This window comes from Tamandua tetradactyla, chromosome 1 (assembly GCF_023851605.1).
Source record: "Tamandua tetradactyla isolate mTamTet1 chromosome 1, mTamTet1.pri, whole genome shotgun sequence".
In the NCBI taxonomy this organism is placed as follows: domain Eukaryota; kingdom Metazoa; phylum Chordata; class Mammalia; order Pilosa; family Myrmecophagidae; genus Tamandua; species Tamandua tetradactyla.
The window spans coordinates 70,930,861-70,953,066 of NC_135327.1; the positions used below are offsets into that span (position 1 = coordinate 70,930,861).

The following is a 22,206-nucleotide window of genomic DNA, read 5'->3' on the forward strand; positions in this document are numbered from 1 at the left end:
TTTGCTAGCTGCTGGAATGCAATATACCAGAAACGGAATGGCTTTTAACAAGGGGAATTTAATGAGTTGATATTTTACAGTTCTAAGGCTGAGAAAATGTCCCAATTAAAACAAGTTTATAGAAATGTCCAATCAAAGGCACCCAGGGAAAGATACCTTGGTTCAAGAAGGCCAATGAAGTTCGGGGTTTCTCTCTCAAGTGAGAAGGCACATGGCGAACACACTCAGGGCTTCTCTCTCAGCTGAAAGGGCACATGGCGAATACGGCGTCATCTGCTAGCTTTCTCTCCTGGCTTCCAGTTTCATGAAACTCCCTGGCAGGCGTTTTCTTTCTTCATCTCCAAAGATCACTGGCTGGTGGACTCTCTGCTTCGTGGTGCTGCAGCATTCTCTGCTCTCTGAATCTCTCATTCTCCAAAATATTTCCTCTTTAATAGGACTCCAATAAACCAATCAAGACCCCCACCCAAATAGGTGGAGACATGTCATCCCTTAATCCAGTTTAACAACCACTCTTGGCTAAATCACATCATCCAGGGAGATGATCTGATTACAGTTCATTATGGTTCAAGAAGGCTGATGAAATTCAGGGCTTCTTTCTCAAGTGAGAAGGCACATGGTAAACCCAGTCACAGTTTCTTTCTCATCTGGAAGGGCACACAGCAAACATGGTATCATCTGCTAGCTTTCTCTCCTGGCTCTGGTTTCATGAAGCTCCCCGGAGGCATTTTCCTTCTTCATCTCCAAAGGTCTGCTTCCTGGTGCTGCAGCATTCTCTGTTCTTTCCAAATCTCTTTTTTTCTCCAAAATGTTTCCTCTTTTATAGGACTCTAGAAATTTATCAAGACCCACCCAAATGGCTGGAGACATGCCTCTACCTAATCCAGTTTAACAACCACTCTTGATTAAATCACATCTCCAAGGAGATGATCTGATTACAGTTTCAAACATACAGTATTGAATAAGGATTATTCTACCTTTATGAAATGGGATTTATATTAAAACATGGCTTTTCTTAGAGGGCATACTTCCTTGCAAACCAGCACAGACATAGAGGTATGAAACTCTTTGTGTGTCAGCCCATATGCAAATGATAATAGAGCTATTGGTACTACCAGTGATGTTAACATGAAGAATGCAAAATAAAAGCTGAAATCATCATGAGCCATTGTCTGCAACTAGGCCTGCAAACTAGATGGAATATGAAGACAACTAGCATCAGAAGAACTGACTTTGGGACAAAGTGACTGGCATTCTGCTATATAGGAAAGAGAATAAGTCTACTGGAGTCCAGCCTGCCTAACTAAAATTTCTGCAGTTCTTTGAGCCCCACCTTTTTGAGGAAAGTTGGGAAATTGGCAAATTCTGTGTTCAGTTCTTTTAGGCCTCCCTGCTGCTGCTCTTCCCTCTGCTCCTATTCATTTAGTGTCTTAATTACATATTCTTATTCCTTAAAAATCTCAGGTGTTTTATTAATCCTCTCAATAAATATTGACTGAGCATTCAACAGAGGCTGGGCTATGGGCTGGGGTCTGGAGATACTTGTGAGGACCCTGGGAACCTGTCCCTCCTCCTGTGGCTGGATATGTGGCAGAGAACACAGAGATAAATCAACTAAGCCTGGAAAATGGATCGAGTTCTATGAAAATGAGTTCTAGAAATGTGCTCTAGAGATTTTCAGCCCTGGACCTGACTTGAATAAGATAAGGATAAAGGAAGTAACATTTGTGCCGAGAACTTAAGGATAACAAAGTGTTGATCATGCAATTTAGCATGTTTGGACATACAATTAATAGACTATTAAAATTTCAAGAAATATGGTGAATTCCTACTATGTGCCAGGTCCTGAAGATAGCACAGAATAGCTGAACTATACATATGCTCTGGTCAGAAAATTTAGCCTCAAATTTGCTGTTATCCCTTTGTTAGCAAATATTGGTTTGTGAAGAAAAAGAAGAAATCATATATTGCAAGATAGCATCCTGTCCATCTCCTAAAATTAAAGTCTCCTAAATATTATTCTCAGAGATGTCCAAATCACAATGGCTGTCTACCCTCGTAATACTGTTCTGATCCCTTGGTGGAATTGATTTTCATGAATGGTGTCACTCACATTTAGGGATTTTAAGAAATATAAACATGTAAAACTTACTGTTCCCTTCATAGACGCTCACAAGAGGAATTTCTTTGTTAGTGTTGTAGTTGTTTGTTTGTTTTAGCACCAGGGAGCTGTTATTTCTCAGTGTAAATATTTGTTTTGATTGTATGAACAATGATATATTTCCATTTTTTATTTAGCCAGATTTATAATTCATATTTAACAATGTTTCAGAATGTTATCATATGTAGCATTTGCTTATTAATTTTATGTAATGTTTAGAATTTGATACCAGAACAACTGAACTCAGCTGATATTAAAAAAATAATCAATGAAAGTGAATTATCTTTAATAGAGCCATGGAGCTATGGTACTGGTAGTGGCTAATTCAAGGCTCAGTAAGGACCATGTCTTTTCCATCTACTAGCTTTTCTCCCAAGCTTACTGTCTTTTACCATTGGCTTCCTCCTTATGGGTATGGAATGGTACCAGAAGGTTAACTTGTCACATGAAAACATAACAATGCTGAATGGAAGGAGGAGCCTGACATCAGATGTCTCCTCTACTCTCTAGTCAAACTGTGTCACAGCCTTTTCCTAATTCTTCCAAAGTGGAACTGTGGGTCTGTTCTCTATGCACAAGGCTTAGTGGAGAAGGTAAATGGAAAAAAAGAGGCTTTTGTTAGCAAAGAGGAATGGGGAATTGCTGTAAAGTATTTTCTAAATTTGTTTTATGCCCTACCTGTGTCTTACTATCATTTATCAGAGTCCAAAGTTTTAGGATTCTAAATCTACAAAGACTTTTGGGTAGGAAGACACTTTGGAGTGAGCTAGGTTGAATTGGAATGGAGCGTAATATTTTTCTGTAGATTGTAACAACGAAGAAGTTTTATGGTGTGTTGACAATGACAATTTATCTGTCTTCTACTCAGTTCATTCAACAAACATTTTGGACACAATTATTTTATCTTATAGTATAAGATATTGCATTGGGTGCTGCAATATATAATTCAGACAGGGTTCAGAGGGGGAGACTCATGTAAGTGCAAAATTGTGTGTTACAGCACAGGGGGCTATGCAAGGAATGCTTGGAATTTGGATCTATTCAGTTTTTGTTTGTTTATTTGTTTGTTTTTCTACTCTAGCCTCTCAGGAACTCCTGAGTTTACTATATATCCTAAGTATGATAGGATTAAAAAAAACCTATTTTCTATTGTGTTGGGAGCATATTGAAAGAAAGGAAATGAAAGACGATGATATTCAACCCTTGTTCTCCACTTATTATGTGCCTGACAGTGATTTATATGTTATCCTGCAAGCCTTACAACATCTGTGTGAGTAGATATTATTCAGCATATTTGACTGATAAGAAAATTGGGACTCGGGTTACTTAAGTACCTTGCCCAAGCTCACACTCATTAAAGGTAAATCTATTAATATCTGTTTTATAATAGACATAATGTAATATAAAAGACTAAACTCCTTTTTTTCTGCAGTGACTCTGTTTGGCCTTTCCTAAACAGAATGGTGTCAATTTAAAAGATAAACAAAATAAAGATTGAAAGTAATGGGAGAAATTCTGTGCAAAGAAAGAAAAAAAATTCTAAAGAGTAAAGGAAGTTTTGAAGTGGGACTCATAGGTCCATAAGCACATGCTATGTTTTCATGTCCCCAGAGAAGAACTGTTGAAGGAAGAAATTGGAACAATGGGTGAAGAAGTGAGGAAAATGTCAAGAGTAAGTATTACAAAGCTGTGGGGGAATGGAATAAACCTGCCAGGAATGTACCAGTCCTTTATATATGTAGCTTCCTGACTGCTTTCCCCGTCAATGAGACAGAAATGTGGAGCAATTTGACAAGTCTATGGTATCAGATTGAATTTTCTCAAAGGTTGTATTAAAAACATTATGAGGTGGTTACATCAAAAGTCACACCACAAATCACAGAGCATTTGTAAAGTTTCACTAAAGTTCTTGAGAATTGGTAACTTGCCGAAAAATAGCTATTTAGAATGGAGGGATGGAGAGAGCACCACAGTACTTACTCCAAAACATCACTTCTTTTTTAAATATTTATTTACTTGCTTTTTGGGGGGTGCAAGGGCTGGAAATTGAACCTGGGTCTCCTGCATGGCAGGTGAGCATTTTACCACTGAATCTCCCATGTACCTGGTAAAACATCACTTCTTAAACTCAAACTTGAATCAAACCCTTTACGTCTCCAACCTTATAGAAAACCTGATGATTAGTGACTCAGTCTTCTTCATTTGATTCCTCTCAACTCAAAATGTGGTAGTAATTTCAATTCTACCTATAATCAGTCAGGCACATAACTTTCTATGGGTCAAAACAGGACCCCAGATGGTCTTAGACTGAAGGATCCCTTTTAATCATGACTCAAATACTGCAGCTTGTTGCTTGCTGGTTGCTGCTCATTGAAGACTTAAGACTTGCTCTTCTTACTTGCTGCTCTTGAGTGCAATAAGCTGACCTTAGTGGATAAATAGATAAGTGCTCCAATCAATGCACTCTATTTCAATATCCTGCCTACACTCAAAAAAACTTTTGTTCTTTTGAACCATCATGGTTTCCATTTGTGATGAAAGGAACTTGGCGGACATAGAGCATCCATTCCCTTTATATCATGAGGCAAGATTTAGGGTACCCATCTGTAGTAGTTAGATTCAGGTGTCAGCTTGGCCAGGTGATGGTGCATAGTTGTTCTGTTGCTGTGGACTTAAATCATCAGCATGTGAATTGTGTCTGTGGCTGATTGTATCCAGAGTCAGCTGAGGAGAGCACCTTCCACAGAGTGACATTTAATTTAATTAGCTGTGAGGCTTAAAAGTAGGAGTCAGAAGGGAGTTCAGCAGCTCAGCACACTTCAGCTCAGTGCTCAGAGCCATCATAAACCCAGATGTTTGGAGACACAGATAGGAAACATCCTAAGAAAAGCCATTTGAACCCAGAAGCCTGGAGAGAGATCCAACAGATGTTGCCATGCATCTTTCCATGTGACAGAAAAGCCAAATGAAAGTTAGCTGCCTTTCCTCCGTGGACCTGTAAACTTCTAACTAAATAAATCCCTTTTATAAAAGCCAATCCCTGCCATGCCAGACACCTGAGTTCAATTCCTGGTGCCTCCCCATGAAAAAAAAAGCCAATCCATCTATTGCATTCAGGCAGCAGCCTTAGTAAACTAAAACACCACCCATCTTCCTTTACAGGTCTAGATTACACAAATTACTCCTAAATCAAACCTATTAATTAGAATTTCTTTCACTTACATTCTCTCTTCCAAGGTTCTGTCCCATGCCCATAAAAAAATACACAAAATTTCTCCTTAGAAATGCTGTAAATTCTCCACATACCCTTCGGTCTTTCTACTCTTCCATTCACCAAAATCATTTTAAAAGCCATTCATATTTCCTTGTTTCCTATCTTCACCATATATTCACTCTTTATTTCATAGTTACCACCTTCCTGTCCACAGAAACTATGCACTTATGAATCTCTAATCACTATTTATCAATTCCCTGCTCTCCGTACTATTGAGCAACAAAGATGTTTCTCCTAAAACATCATTTTGGATGGTGATTAAAAACATCATATTTTGAATCTGGGTTTGGAACTCCACCACTTTCTAGCTGTGTGAATTTAGGTTATTTAGGCTGTATAACCTCAATTTACCTCTTATGTACAAAGGTGATTACTAATCCACACTTTGAAATGTTCCAGTGTGGATTCCCGGAGATCTAGCATGTAAAGTACTTAGTACAATCCTAAATCAGAGTCAATATTCCATAAATGTTAGCTTCTGTTGCCAGCTACCCTGTTTCCCTTTCACTAAACTCAGCAGTTTCTTACCTTACTTCTTCAACTCCATTTCCTTAGTCCTCTTCCTCCTGATTACTTCAAAATGGAGACTTAGAAGCATTCTTTCCTGGATTCTCTTTTTTCCTTAACCAGCATTTCCCCAGCAATGATGTAATTACTCCCTTTACTAGTGTAGATGTGTCTATGTGTATGACTCTTAAATTCTCATCTCTCTTTTGAGATTCAGTATCCTGTATCCAACTCCTCATTTATCTTCTTGGTCTATCAGAAGCACTCTTCAAATTCACCTTAAGCAAATCTTAACTCATCAGCTGTGTTCCAAATTGCTCTGTGCTCCCCATAGCATCTGCCCTATAGTTAACCCAGAATAAACCACTGCAGCATCTCCACCTCCTAAATTGTCCCCAAATCCCATGAAAATTCAGCCATTAAATTCTTTCTTTGACCTCAGACTCTTTAATATACTTTCTATATCCTTTGCTTTTTTGACAGCATCATTTTCTGACTCAATATCTCATCATTTCCTGCCTTAAACTCTAGTAATAGTGCCTAAATTATTCTCCCTGCTTTCACCCTCTGCTTCTCTTCCACATTGTCACTTGAAGTGTTTCTCAGATAATAGCTTTCATGATATTACTCCTCTATGAAATAACTGTGTAAAGCTACACCAGGCTACAATTAAAGCCTAGGCTACAATATTCTATTACCAGGTATAAACTGAACTCACTGACAATATTTTTATTTTTTTTTCAGATTTTAATTTTAAAGCATTCTCCCTGCTGCTATCCCTGAGATTTGACCATACAAGTCTACTTTCCAAGCCTTGAACAGTTTCCCTCCTCCAAATGCGTTTTCTCATTTGTTCCCTTCTGCCTCATCCTATCTCTGTCTTTGAAAAATCCTATGTAGCCTTGATGCTAGATAAACTGTTCTCTTTCAGGAATCACCCAAAAGGAATTAATGTTCTCTTCTGTGCACCGAGGGCAGCTTGCTTTTATCATGCTATTACAACTTCTTTATGGTAATTGTCAGTGTGCATTTATGTCTTTGCCGATCATTACTTACGGTCAAAGGCCATATATTTTTTATTTTATGCTTGCTCGGGGGTGTGAATATGCAAAGTTTCAATCAATATTTGTTTTATTGTATTCTTGCATATTTAGAAATCGGAAATAAAACAAACACATAAATAGATTGCTAGGTGATAGAATGAGCATACAGAATGGGTAGATGATGCTTAATTTGTAAAAATATTTAGTGAAGTTGATTGTAAATATTCAGAAATGAATGGCAAAGTACTTTGTGATTGTAGCATGATATTGTAAGTGTAATTAACAATGCTGAGTGTGAGTGTGGGGAAAGGGGAAGGTTAGAGTCATGTATGTCACTAGAAGTAAAGCCAGAGGCTAAAATATGGAACTGTATAAGATAGCAAAACCTATAGTGGGTGATGACTGTGATTAATTGTTCAGATATAAGAAATTTCTTATATGAACTAGAACAAATGTACATCACTATTACAAGGTGTTAATAATTAGGTGGCATATGGAAAATACAATTAAATATAATTAATGCAAACTAAGACTATAGTCAATAGTGACATTGTAATAATCTTTCATCACTTATAACAAAAGCACTATAAAGCTAAGTATCAATAATAGGAGAGTATAAGGGGCATGAGATTTTCTTTTTCAGAGAAAAGAGGATGTTCTCATATTGATTGTAATGATGAATGCATAATTATGTGATTATACCAAAAGCCAGTGATTGTACACTCTGAATGTGAATAAAACTGTCTAAAAAAAACAGTTGTAAAGGACAGTGATGGTCATTATATGCTGATAAAGGGATCATAAAAATATGTGCTATTATGAGTATGGAATTCATTAATTTATTTAGTAAATGGTGATTGAGAATGGACCATGTGCCAAGAGCTGGAAGCAGAAAGAAAAAATGTTTTTTCTCCCTGTGCTGGTACAGTTCACAAGAATTGAAACTACTGGGTCTCAAACTTATGTGTGCCTCAGGATGTACCAGAGAGTTTGTTACAATCCAGATTTCTGACCCTACCCCCAAAGTTTCTGATTTAGTAAGTCTAGGGTAAAGCTGGAGAATTTGATTTTTTACAAATTCACAGGAAATGCTAATACTCCACTGGGAACCGCATTCTGAGAACCACAGATACAGATAATTAGTCTAGAAATGGATTTAATTTCTCTCGATTAAGATCACCTCACTGGAGTGTATGGGCAGTTCAGTGGTAGAATGTTCACCTTCCATGCAGGAGACCCAGGTTGGACTCCCGGCCTTTGCACCTGCCATACCACAGACCCGGGTTCAATTCCTGGTGCCTGCCCATGCAAAAACACAAAAGCCCACAATCACTGGATTAAGTGAGGGTTTATTCACTTCTATTTATCTATGAATAACACATTTTAATAAAGAAATAAAATCCAAAGATTTCTGTTGCAACAATTGCATTTCTGTCCATACAATTATGAGAAAGGGAAATGATGAATTACTTGAATGTCCTCAGATTGCAAGTTGAGTCCCAAAGATGTCTTCAGGAACTGTGTTCCAAGGGCAGAATACTGTCATTTTAGCCTTGATTTTGAATAGGCTTTTTTGTTACTGAGCATTGGTGACTTAGTGAAGAGGCAGTTCTTTCTAAAGGATTCTAATATGAGTAGAATTTATCCCACTTATGAATATGCTTCTGTGATAGAGAAAACCTGTCTGATTATCTTTTTTGTATTTCTCTTTTTCCCTATCTTTAAACTAAGAGCTGTAGAAAGCATAGCCATGTTAGTTGGGAAAGTTTTGGCTCTGCCTTCTGTGTGGCAATATCCTCTAGCCACCAGGAGCACACTACAGTTAAACAGGTCAGGCTTATTTGCTTACTGGAATGACAGAGAATATCCATCATTGAGAACTGTGCTGCTATATCAGTGAAAGAACGAGAGGACTAATCATCAGATTTGAGTTCAAGTTTGGATAGGGTAAAAGAAAGTCACATTCTGTTATGGATTGGATACTGTTTGAAAGTGGTGGTAATTATAGGATTCGTATTTTAATATATATTATCTATAGGGTAAGAGGAATGGATTGAGATTAAAGCCATGATTGGTAAGGAAGCAACAGTGACTCATAATAGCTAAGTTATTTGTGATTTGGACAATGTTCATGTTTTTGCCTATGTTCAGATATGATTACAGAATATACTCCCCGCCCCCCCCCCCCCTTATTCTAGCACAGTCATTGAATTGTCTTGACTGATGCTAATGGTCTGTGAAATTGTGTATGGCCAACAGGACAATTGTGTATGGCCCAGCCAGCTCCCAAATGCCAGGGACTGCTTGTCTCATTACTAGCAAGACACTAACCTGGGCTCACTATAAGCAAATATACACCTACAATTAGTTCCATCTCCCCAAACTTTACTCATAATACTAAAAGCAAAGGATATTTTTGCAAAGAGTTTCTTGTTTTCTCCAATGCAAAATATAGTTTTCAAGTGAAAAGACCTTTAGACCTCATCTAGCTCATCCAAGCTCAAGAGAAAAACAAAGGCACACAAAATCTTGCCAGCATATGTTTTAGGAAGGATTGCTCCAAATACATTTTTATGAATCCCCTGGGAGTGATACTCCTCACCCCCCTACACCCCCAAAATGAAGATTGTCTATCCAGCAGGCCTCCTTGTCTGCTTAGAAACAATGTAATAGTCCATGGATTTGATGGATTCAGAAACCATCACTCTGTTCTCAGTAGGTATGTCTAGTCTGGGAAAGTTCATGAGATAGTTTTGCATATACAACCTTACGTCTCAAGTCAAGAAGACTAGCACATTTCCCAAGAATAGATATTCGATACCTGAGTTTTGACCTCCCTAAGAAATAACTTGAGCTATGTGGCATTTATTGTGAGACCAAGGGTTAGTGGCTGGCAGAAGTTGCAGAAATGATGGTGATTTATTCCATTCAAAAAACCAGCCCAGAGTTTCCACTTTCTGGAAACCTACTCCGACTCTCTCAAAGTGTGTTCTTTTTCTGTTTGCCTCCATCTCAATCTCTACCATAGGCTTTTCCATATTAAGTTTGGAATCAGCCTGCATTGTTAAAAAAACTATCCTGGATTGGAATTGGGATTGCTTTGAATTTATAGATCAATTTAAGGACAATTGACATCATTTCAGGCCTAAGTCTTCCCGTCCATTTTTGTATTTCTTGATTTGTCTAGATATTTATGAATTTCTCCCAGGAATGCTATATTCTTATAGGTTGAGGGCTTTCATATCTTTACATATCTAAGTATTTGTTGCTGTATGTAAAAATGTAACTGGTTTCAGTACATTGATCTTTTCTCTGGCAATCTTGCTAAGTTCACTTCTAATAATTTCAGAAGTTTCTTTTGAATCTTTCTACTTAAAGAGTCATATTTTTGAAAAATGCACTTTTATTTCATCCTATACAATCTTTACAGTGTTTATATCATATTTTTTGTTGCGTTTTTTTGTGACTTAGAATTGATGATAGTGATGTCATTGCCTTTATCAAAAGAAAGTTTTAAATATTTTAAATAAACATGTTTTCTATAGTTTTGTTTTTTGTTAAGTTATTGAGAGAGCTGTGTTAAAATCTCACAGTATGATTGTGAATTTGCCCATTTCTCATTTTAGTTCTGTCAATGTTTGCCTTACATATTTTAGGCTATGTTTTAAATATTTATAAATTTTGCAATATTTGAATTTTGAATTTGATAGTATGACTGATGGAAGAGATATCATTTTTAGCTGTAAGAATACTTTTGCTTTAAAGTCTAATTACAGGCTCCCCTTGGCCAACGTTTCAACGACATATATTTTTTGCCTCTGTTTATTCTTATGTACTATACTTGTCTCTTAAAACAATTTATGGTTGAGAGTGCATGGGTGGTTCAGTGGTAGAATGCTCACCTTTCATGCGGAGACCCGGGTTCCATTCCTAGACCATGCACCTAAAAACAAAAAATAAAGCACATGTGATGATGTGTTTTTGAATCTCATTTGTAAACCATTTGAAAACCATATTTAGTGCATTTATCAAATTAGAAGGTTTGATGTTTGAGATTTAAATATATAGTTTAGCTTTCTCTTTCCCATGTCCCTTCAATTGCTTTTAAAAATTTTTTTATTAATTTTTAATTTTTTAAAATATGACAAGAAAGAAACACAAACATTCTTAACATATGATCATTCCACATATATAAGATCCTATATATTATCTACATATAAAATCAATAATTCACAATATCATCACATAGTTGCATATTCATCATCATGATCATTTCTTAGAACATTTGCATCAATTCAGAAAAAGAAATAAAAAGACAACAGAAAAAAATTCATACATACCATACCCCTCACCCCCCCTTTCATTGATCACTGGCATTTCAATCTAAGTTTATTTTAGCATTTGTTCCCCCTATTATTTATTTTTATTCCATATGTTTCACTCATCTGTTGATAAAGTAGATAAAAGGAGCATCAGACACAAGGTTTTCACAATCACACAGTCACATTGTGAAGGTATATCATTACACAATCATCTTCAATAAACATGGCTACTGGAACACAGCTCTACATTTTCAGGCAGTTCCCTCCAGCCTCTCCACTACATCTTGACTAACAAGGTGATATCTACCTGTAGGTTATTCTTATGCATTAAATAGATATCATCTTGTTAGTCAAGATGTAATGGGGAGGCTGGAGGGAACTGCCTGAAAATGTAGAGCTGTAACCTCCAGGATAACCTGTTGACTGTTTAGACTCTCTCAGCCATTGACACTTCATTTTGTCTCATTTCGCTCTTCCCCCTTTTGGTCGAGAAGGTTTTTTCAATCCCTTGATACTGAGTCTCAGCTCATTCTGTCCCATGTTGCCAGGAAGGTCCACACCCCTGGGAGTCATGTCCCACATAGACAGGGGGAGGGTGGTGAGTTTGCTTGTTGTGTTGGCTGGAGAGAGAGGCCATATCTGAGCAACAAAAGAGGTTTCTTGGGGGTGACTCTTAGGCCTAATTTTAAGTAGGCTTGACCTATCCTTTGTGGGGTTAAGTTTCATATAAACAACCCCCAAGATTGGGGGCTCAGCCTTTTTGCTTTGGTTGTCCCCACTGCTTGTGAGAATATCAAGAATTCAACTTGAGGACGTTGAATTTTCTCCTTTCTCACTATTCCCCAAAGGGGACTTTGCAAATACTTTTTATTCACTGTTCATATCACTCTGGGATTTATCGGGGCATCTCTCTGGATGAACCAACAAAATCTCATGCCCTATTCAAGGTTCCATGTACTTATGGTGTTCAATTAAGCTGTCTATATAAGTTATATTAGGAAATGCACTAGTCAAAATATAAATTTTGTTACCCAATAAACATTTTTTGCTTTAGTCTCACACATAAGTTAAAATTTTAAAATATTAATTACTATCAATTTTCAACCCCCTGCAGTAATTACATTCCTATCTTCTTCCTCATGCAAAACAGTGTTTTAAATTTGTACATTTAGTCACTATCCTTATACACTCTAGGGATTCCTAGATTATACCATCTCAATCTTTATCATCTATCTTTCTTTCTGATTTCATTTGTGCCCCCAGCCCTCCTCCCTCTATCATTCTCACACTCAGCTTCATTCAGTGTTTTAATATAATTGTATTACAGTTAGGTAGTATTGTGCTATCCATTTCTGAGTTTTTACAATCAGTCCTGCTGCACAATCTGTATCCCTTCAGCTCCAATTACCCAACATCTTACCCTATTTCTATTTCCTGATGGTCTCTGTCACCAGTGAAATTCTCCAAGTTTATTCACTAATGTCAGTTCATATTAGTGAGACCATACAGTATTTGTCCTTTTGTTTCTGGCTAATCTCACTCAGTATAATGTTCTTAAGGTCCATCCATGTTGTTACACACTTCATAACTTTATTCTGTCTTACAGCTGCATAATATTCCATCATATGTATATACTTATATACTGCAATTTGTTTAGCCACTTGTCTGTTGATGGATATTTTGGCTATTTCCATCTCTTTGCAATTGTAAATAATGCTGCTATGAACATTGGTGTGCAAATGTCCACTTGTGTGCTTGCCCTCATGTCCTCCAAGTAGATACCTAACATTGCCGGATCATATGGCAATTCTATATTTAGCTTCCTGTGGAACTGCCAAACTGCCTTCCACAGCAGTTGTACCATTTGGCATTCCCACCAACAATTGGATAAGTGTGCCTCTTTCTCCACATCCTCTCCAGCACTTGCCATTTTCTGTTTTATTGATACTGGCCATTCTGGTGGCTGTGAGATGATGTCTCATTGTGGTTTTGATTTGCATTTCCCTAATAGCCAGAAAAGTTGAGCATCTTTTCATGTGCCATTTGGCCATTTGTATTTCCTCTTCTGTTGGTTCAAATCTTTTGCCCATTTTGTAATTGGGTTGTCTGTCTTTTTGTGTTGAATTGAACAATCTCTTAATATATTCTGGATATTAGACCTTCATCTGATATATCATTTCCAAATATTGTCTCCCATTCTGTAGGCTGTCTTTCTACTTTCTTGATGAAGTTCTTTGATGCACAAAAGTATTTAATTTTGAGGAGTTCCCATTTATTTATTTATTTCTTCAATGCTCGTGCTTTGGGTGTAAGTTCTAAGAAATGGCCTCCTATTATAAGATTGATAAGGTATCTCCCTACATTTTCTTCTAACAGTTTTATGGTCTTAGATCTAATGTTTAGGTCTTTGATCCATTTTGAATTAATTTTTGTATAGGGTGTGAGATATGGATCCTCTTTCATTCTTTTGCATATGGATATCCAGTTCTCTAGGCACCATTTATTGAAAAGACTGTTCTGTCCCAGGTGAGTTGGCTTGACTGCCTTATCAATGATCAATTGCCCATAGATGAGAGGGTCTATATCTGAACACTCTATTCAATTCCATTGGTCAGTATATCTGTCTTTATGTCAGTACCATGCTGTTTTGACCACTGTAGCTTCATAATATGCCTTAAAGTCAGGTAGCATGAGGTCTCCAACTTCATTTTTCTTTCTCAGGATATTTTTCCCTATTTGGGGCAATCTGCCCCTCCAGATAAATTTGGTTATTGGTTTTTCTATTTGTGAAAAGTAAATTGTTGGGATTTTGACTGGTATTGAATTGAATCTGTAAATCAGTTTAGGTAGAATTGACTTCTTAATTATATTTAGTCTTCCAATCCATGGAACACAGTATGCCCTTCCATTTATTTAGATCTTCTGTGATTTCTTTTGACAATTTCTTGCAGTTTTCTTTGTATAGGTCTTTTGTATCTTCAGTTAAGTTTATTCCTAAATATTTTATTCTTTCAGTTGCAATTATAAATAGAATTTTTTTCTTGATTTTCCCCTCAGATTGTTCATTACTAGTGTATAGAAATACTACAGATTTTTGAGTGTTGATCTTGTAACTTGCCACTTTGCTGTACTCATTTATTTGCTCTAGTAGTTTTGCTGTGGATTTTTCTGGGTTTTTGACATATAGTATGATATTATCTGCAAATAGTAAGAGCTTTACTTCTTCCTTTCCAATTTTGATGCCTTGTATTTCTTTTTCTTGTCTAATTGCTCTGGCTAGAACTTCCAACACAATGTTGAATAACAATGGTGATAGTGGACATCCTTGTCTTGTTCCTGATCTTAGGGGGAAAGATTTCAGTGTTTCCCCATTGAGGTTGATGTTAACTGTGGGCTCTTCATATATTCCCTTTATTATGGAATATATGAAGGAAGTTCTCTTATATTCCTATCCTTTGAAGTGTTTTCAACAAGAAAGGATGTTCAATTTTGTCAACTGCCTTTTATGCATCAATCAAGTTGATCATATGGTTTTTCTGCTTTGATTTGTTGATATGGTGTATTACATTAATTGATTTTCTTATGTTGAACCATCCTTGCATACCTTGGATGAATCCTACTTGGTCATGGTGTATAATTTTTTTAATGTGCTGCTAGATTTGATTTGGAAGAATTTTTTTGAGGATTTTTGCATCCATATTCATTAGAGAGATTGGTCTGTAGTTTTCTTTTTTTGTAATATCTTTGCCTGGCTTTGGTATGAGGGTGATGTTGGCTTCATAGAATGACTTAGTAGCTTTCCCTCCTCTTCAATTTTTTTCAAGAGTTTGACGAGTATTGGTATTAATTCTTTCTTGAATGTTAGAATTCACATGTGAAGCCATCTGGTCCTGGACTTTTCTTTTGGGGGAGCTTCTTAATGACTTATTCAATTTCTTTACTTGTGATTGGTTTGTTGAGGTCATCTATTTCTTCTCGAGTCAATGTTGGTTGTTCATGCCTTTCTAGGAAGTTGTCCATTTCATCTACATTGTCGAATTTATTAGCATAAAGTCTTCATAGTATCCTCTCATTATTTCCTTTATTTCTATGGGGTCAGTGGTTATGTCTCCTTTTCCATTTCTGATTTTATTTATTTGCATCCTCTCTCTTCTTCTTTTTGTCAGCCTTGCTAAGGGTCCATCAATCTTATTGATTTTCTGTTTTCTCGTAGAAACAATTTCTAGTTTTGTTGATTTTCTCAATTGTTTTCATGTTCTCAATTTCATTTATTTCTGCTCTAATCTTCATTATTTCTTCCCTTTTGCTTGCTTTGGGTTAATTCGCTGTTCTTTCTCTACTTCCAAGTGGACAGTTAATTCCTGCATTTTTGCTCTTTCTTCTTTTGTTGACATAGGCATTTATGGCAATAAATTTCCCTCTTAGCACTTCTTTGCTGCATCCCATGGATTTTGACATGTTGTGTTTTCATTTTCATTTGCCTCGATATATTTACTGATTTCTCTTGTTATTTCTTCCTTGATTCACTGGTTGTTTAAGAGTGTGTTGTTGAACCTCCATATATTTGTGAATTTTCTGGCCCTCTGCCTATTATTGATTTCCAGCTTCATTTCTTTATGATCTTTGAAAGTGTTTTGTATGATTTCAATCTTTTTAATTTATTGAGACTTGCTTTGTGACCCAGCATATGGTCTATCTTTGAGAATGATCCATGAGCACTTGAGAAAAATGTGTATCCTGCTGTTGTGGGGTGTAATGTTCTGTATATGTCTGTTAAGTCTAGTTCATTTATTGTATTATTCAAATTCTCTCTTTCTTTATTGATTCTCTGTCTAGATGTTCTGTCCATTGATAAGAGTGGTGAATTGAAGTCTCCAACTATTATGGTAGATGTGTCTATTTCTCTTTTCAGTGTTTGCCTCATGTATTTTGGAGCATTCTGGCTTGATGCATAAATATTTATGATTATAATGTCTTCTTGTTGAATTGTTCTTTTTATTATACATAGTGTCCTTCTTTGTCTCTTTTAACTGTTTTACATTTGAAGTCTAATTTGTTGGATATTAGTATAGCTACTCCTGCTCTTTTCTGATTGTTATTTGCATGAGATCTCTTTTCCCATCCTTTTGCGCTCAACCTATGTTTATCCTTGGGTCTAAGATGCATTTCCTGTAGATAGCATATAGATGGGTCCTGTTTTTTAATCCATTCTTCCAGTCTATGTCTTTTAATTGAGGAGTTTAATCCATTAACATTTAGAGTTATTACTGTATGGGCAGTACTTTCTTCTACCATTTTGCCTTTTGGATTTTATATATCACATCTCATTTTTCTTCTTTTTACCTTTACTGATAGTCTTCATTTCTATACTCTTCTCCACACCTCTGTCTCTCCTTTCTTTTCTTATCTGTCTCTAGTGCTCCCTTTAGTATTCCTTGCAGAACCAGTCTCTTGGTCACAAATTCTCTCAGTGAATTTTTGTCTGCAAATCTTTTAACTTCCCCCTCATTTTTGAAGGACAGTTTTGTTGGATATAGAATTCTTGGGTGGCAGTTTTTCTCATTTAGTATCTTAAATATATCATCCCACTGTCTTCTCGTCTCCATGGTTTCTGCTGAGAAATCTACGCATAGTCTTATTGGGTTTCCCTTGTATGTGATGGATTGTTTTATTCTTGCTGCTTTCAAGATTCTCTCTTTCTCTTTGACATCTGACATTCTGATTAGTAAGTGTCTTGGAGTACATGTATTTGGATCTATTCTCTTTGGGGTATGCTGTACTTCTTGGATCTATAATTATAAGTCTTTCATAAGAGTTGGGAAATTTTCAGTGATAATTTCCTGCATTAGTTTTTCTCCTCCTTTGCTCTTCTTTCCTCCTTTTGGGTCACCCACAGCACATATATTCACGTGCTTTATGTTGTCATTCAGTTCCCTCAGTCTCTGCTCGTATTTTTCCATTCGTTTCCCTATATTTTCTTTTGCTTGTTGGATTTCAGATGTTCTGTCCTCCAGTTCACTAATCCTATCTTCTGCCTCTTGAAATCTGACACTGTAATTTTCCATTGTTTTCTTCATCTCTTCTACCGTGCCTTTCATTCCCATAAGTTCTGTGATTTGTTTTTTAAGATTTTCAATTTCTTCTTTTTGTTCATTCCTTGCTTTCTTTATGTCCTCCCTCAATTCACTGATTTGATTTTTGATGAGGTTTTCCATGTCTGTTTGAACATTCTGAATTAATTGTTTCAACTTCTGTATCTCATTTGAATTGTTGATGTGTTCCTTTGACTGGGCCATTTCTTCAATTTTCCTAGTGTGATTCGTTATTTTTTGCTGGCTTCTGGGCATTTAATTACCTGATTTCATTTATTATGGAGATTTTATCACTTTTTTTCCACCTAGGATTTTCTTGCTGGATGACTTTGTTGTCTATCTGTTCTTTGACATTCAGTTCAGCTTATCTAGTCCTCTAGCTTAGGTTTTGTTTAATAAACCAGAATTTTTCAGTTCTTGTTTTTTTGTTTCTTGCCCTGCCTGCATGGTGCCTTTCTCCCACCTCTTAGGAGGGTCTACTTAGGTATTATAGACCCCACTGAGATTTTCCCAGACCAAACTGGTCTCCTCTCAGGAGGAAAGAGTCATCTGCATCAGTTTTACCTGAGCATGAGACCCAGAAGATTAAAAGGTTTTCCTTTGTAGTCTCTGGACTGTGCATTTTCCCCACCCTGCCCAGTATGTGGCACTTTTCTGCCTGCAGTTCCCACCAGCATAAGGTAATTTAATTTCACCAGACTCTCCCTGCTGGGGGCATGGTGAAGACAGAGGAGATGTTGTAGGCTGGCTTTAATTGCTTCCCTTTTCCAGACCCTGGGGTCTGAATTCCTTGAGGGAGGGATTACACCTGAGCTGGGTCCCACCCCTCTCCTAGGGAAGGCACAGGCTCCAGACAAGCTCTCAAACAAGTGTGTTTTGCCTATGCCTGGGGCAGTGGAGCCCAAGAAGCCTTGCAGCTGTATCCAAACAGTAATCAATCCATATAAACATAGCCACAAAAGAGAAAAAGAAAACTTCTTTTCAGAGCAGGGTCCTGTTCCTCAGGTTTGCCAATCAAGAGCTTAAGTTGATACATTGGTCTGTGTATCTCCAGGTCCTATGTGCTCCCTCCCTTCCTGCAAACCCAGTCCTTTTCAGATCCAAAAAAACCTGTTTTTTTTTGTTTTTTTTTTTTCTTTTCCTGTCAGCCCTGCCCCCTCTGTGCTGGGGCAAAAACCAGCAACCTCTTCTTTTACTCAAGGTTCAGCTGAGCTGGGGACCTATTTTTAGTAGTCAGAATTTGTTAATTAATTCCACAACTGTGTTTGGTTGTGCTCAGCCCCTGCTGCTAGTAAAGTCTCTTTCCTTTCCCCTCTGGGAAGTAGCCTGTGGGGGTGGGACATTGGCCGCTGTGGCTTGGGGAACTCATGGTTCTGGGGGGACTCACAGCCAGTCCAGCTGGTCCAGGCTGGGGTACACTGCGTGTCTGGTCACTGATGTAGCCCCAACAGTTGTTCTGTACTGTTTCTGGCCATTTATTAGCTGCTCTGGAGGAAGAACTAAATCCCACACTTCACTAAGCCGCCATCTTGGCTCGTCCCTCTCCCTTCAATTGCTTTTTTCCTTTTTTCTTATTTTTGCCTAGATTGAGAGTGTTTAAATATTCTGTCTTTCCCTCTATTATTTTGGCTGTTACCATATTCTTCCATAATTCTTTAATAATTAGTCTGAGATAGAATATGCACTCTCTGCTCATCAGCATCTATATTAATTATGCTTTATTCCTTTCATGGAGTATCCTCTTGCTTGCTTCCCTTGTTTTTTTTTTTTTTTTTTTTTTTTTGCATGGTAATAACATACATACACAGATATTATATAACCACATTTTAATATATGACACCAAATCTTCCAAGACTTTATTCTTATTTTATAGATATTCATTTACATTCACCCATATGCTAACCATTTTGTTATCTCCTTCTTGTATCTGAATTTTCATTGGTGATCTTTTCTCTTCTGCCTTTAGAATATTCTGTCCTTTATTAATTATTTTAATATGTCTGCTGGTAACAAAAAATCTCAATTTATGACTGTTTGAAAAAAGATTATTTCTTCTTTATTTTGTAAATTTAATTTCACTAAATATACGAATTCTAAGCTTAGAGTTATTTTATTTCAGCTCTTTAAAAATGTGTCTCCACTTTTCTCTGGATTATATTATTTCTGAGAAAGTCAATTTCAATCTAATTTTTTCCTTTTATTTTCTGCTATTTATTTGATTTATTTTCGTCGTTTTTTACAGCAGTCTTAATATGATCAATCTAAGCAAGTTTCCTCCTACCTTTTTAATTTGATTTTTTAAAGCTACTTGTAACTGTGGTTTGATAGCTTTCATTATTTTTAGATATTTCTTAACCTTTATCTCTTCAAATATTTATTTTCATTCAATTATCCCCATTTCTGCTTCTGGGACCCAGTCACATAATCTATTTATCTATGTCACTTATTGTCATTTTTGTATTTTCCCTATTTTTTATTGCTATGCTTCCATCTGAAAATTTTCTTTTGATTTATCTTTGAGTTCAGTAATTATCTCCTTGCTTGTGTTTAGTTTGCTGTTAAACACATTCAATTAATATTTAGTATTTGTTATTACTTCTATAATTTTCATTTGGTTGTTTAATATCTGTTTCAGTTCTCTGCCAAAATTCTCAATCTTTGCTTTGTTCCTATCAAAAGTTGAAACCATGGTTATTTATTTTTATTTCTTTGGATTTCATTCAATTTGTCACATTGTTTATTTTCAATTTTGCTTCATAAATTGAATATTTGTGATATTGTTTGTAAAAAATACTTTCACACTTAGGTTGATGCTATCTTTTTTCAGAGAGGATTTACTTTTCTTCTGCCATGTACATGGGTGAAATTGCAATGTGGGATCACTGTTCACTTTCACGAATTAAGATAATTTAGAGCTAGTTGCTCTCCCTCCCTGGGAAGACATGTCACTTCTATTTCGCCCTTACATCTTGAGTATATCTCTTTTTAGGATTTCAACCCAATTGCTGGAAGACTCACCAAAAGCCTTGCCACTGGTGATCCGTAAGGACTCTGAAACACTGTCCCATTCACCTTCAAGTCTATCAGGTCACCATTCAGATTTTTGTCTTCACAGACATTCCAATGCACAGAGGAAAGTAACTCCAAATGCTGGGCTTACTTCCAGAGCCTCTGCTTTCTCCTGGCTCTAGGCTGGATAATTCCTTAGTATCTTATTAGCACTCCAAGGCCTTCAATAAGATTTTTAATACCTATTTTGGAAGAAATTCTCCATCAGGTCTCTTGATCCAAATCATCTGGTATAACATTATCAGATGCACATGCAAGTTTAAATAGTATCTTTACTTATCCTCTGACCCACTGATTCGTGTTCTGCAAGCAGACACCATGTCCTAGGCATGTTTATTTCCAGTGTCCAGCACAATTTCTGGAACTTTGGGGGTGCACTATCTATTTGTACGTTTTTGGTAATTTCACTTTACAGTTTACAGCTTACTCAGTGGATCCTCATGGCTTATTTGGCAATCAAATAATGACCCAGTGTTTGAGATTTATTTGGGATCATAATTAGCCCACAAAGAAAACAAAAGTCTAAAACCTGAGAATCCCTTTCATTTTCACATAATTCTGAACTTGGAAGAGGTTAATCATATTTTTACAAATCTTTAAGAAAAGGATAAAGCCTGTTGAAATCATTGACAAAATTATATTGCTCTGGGTAAAGGTGTGAAAATTAAATAGATGTCCTTTGATATATTTTACTTTATAGGTGAAAAAAATGAACTGACTTCTTTCTCCATTTAAATATAATTTTCTTGCTCTTTGTTTGGTAGCTGAAAAACTTCTATCTCACAATAAGTCTTCTTTGATTTATCTTTTCTATTTTGTGCTGTCACTTTTCCTTCAAAACTCAAGAGTGTTCATTATAGCTGGTGGCAAAGGTAAGTTTACTTGATAGCAATTCAGTTAAAAGTCTATAGGTTGAATTGCCGAAATAAGGTTTGAATTTATATTTTAATCAATGAAGAGGCCACAGGTAACTCAGTTATGTTTGCAACATCTCTGACTTAATCAGTGAGTTAAAATGGTTCTGCTATTTTAAAACCATTATTCAAAAAACACCCTAAGGTCTTTAAAGATTCTAAGACATGAAGCTCATAAACTTTTCATTTTCTAGAATCTAGAGGAGCCTCCAGCATACTTTGACTGATAGGTTTCTACGTCTCAAGTACCCATTTGGAACCTAACACACTCCTGGCTATCAGACTCCCCTCCCATAACTCTGCCAGGTATGTATGAAAAACTACTGCTTGGGAATGTCGCAGGCAAAGTGTGGAGGAATTTAACTGTTTCCTTTCACTATTGTTGCCATGTTGGTATCAAGATTCATACCAAATAATAGCATGAAAAATTCAGAAGCACATTAATTCATTCATTCTTGCAGTACATATATATTTTTTAAATCTCTAGTCTGTGCTAATGTCAACAGTAAACATAATTCCTGACTCATAGAAATTATCATCTAATACCTGGGCCCAAACAACAAATAAGCACAATGATATGTGAAGAGGATGGGAAAAGCCTCTCTGAAGTGGTGAAAATTGAGCTGAAACTGGAAAAGGTAAATTAGAGTGAGCCATGTGAAGTACTGAAGAGGAGAGCAAGTCTACAACTCAACTGAAATTTGGCAAGTTATAGAAGCAGAAAGCAAAGCAGGGTGGCTGGGACATAGTCAGAAAGGGATTGGTTATGGGGTTAGTGAGGTAGGATGGGACCAAATCAGGTCACCAGGCAAGTGATGATGTGT

At 36.5% G+C, this 22,206-nt stretch overlaps 1 long non-coding RNA gene across 1 annotated transcript; it reads left to right on the top strand.

The window, feature by feature from the left end:
* The first annotated feature begins 2,682 nt into the window (after positions 1-2,682).
* Positions 2,683-21,689, top strand: LOC143684828 (uncharacterized). Its single transcript, XR_013176190.1, has 3 exons — positions 2,683-2,754; positions 3,773-3,833; positions 21,577-21,689. It is a non-coding gene; the product is annotated as an uncharacterized LOC143684828 (long non-coding RNA).
* Positions 21,690-22,206: the final 517 nt, after the last annotated feature.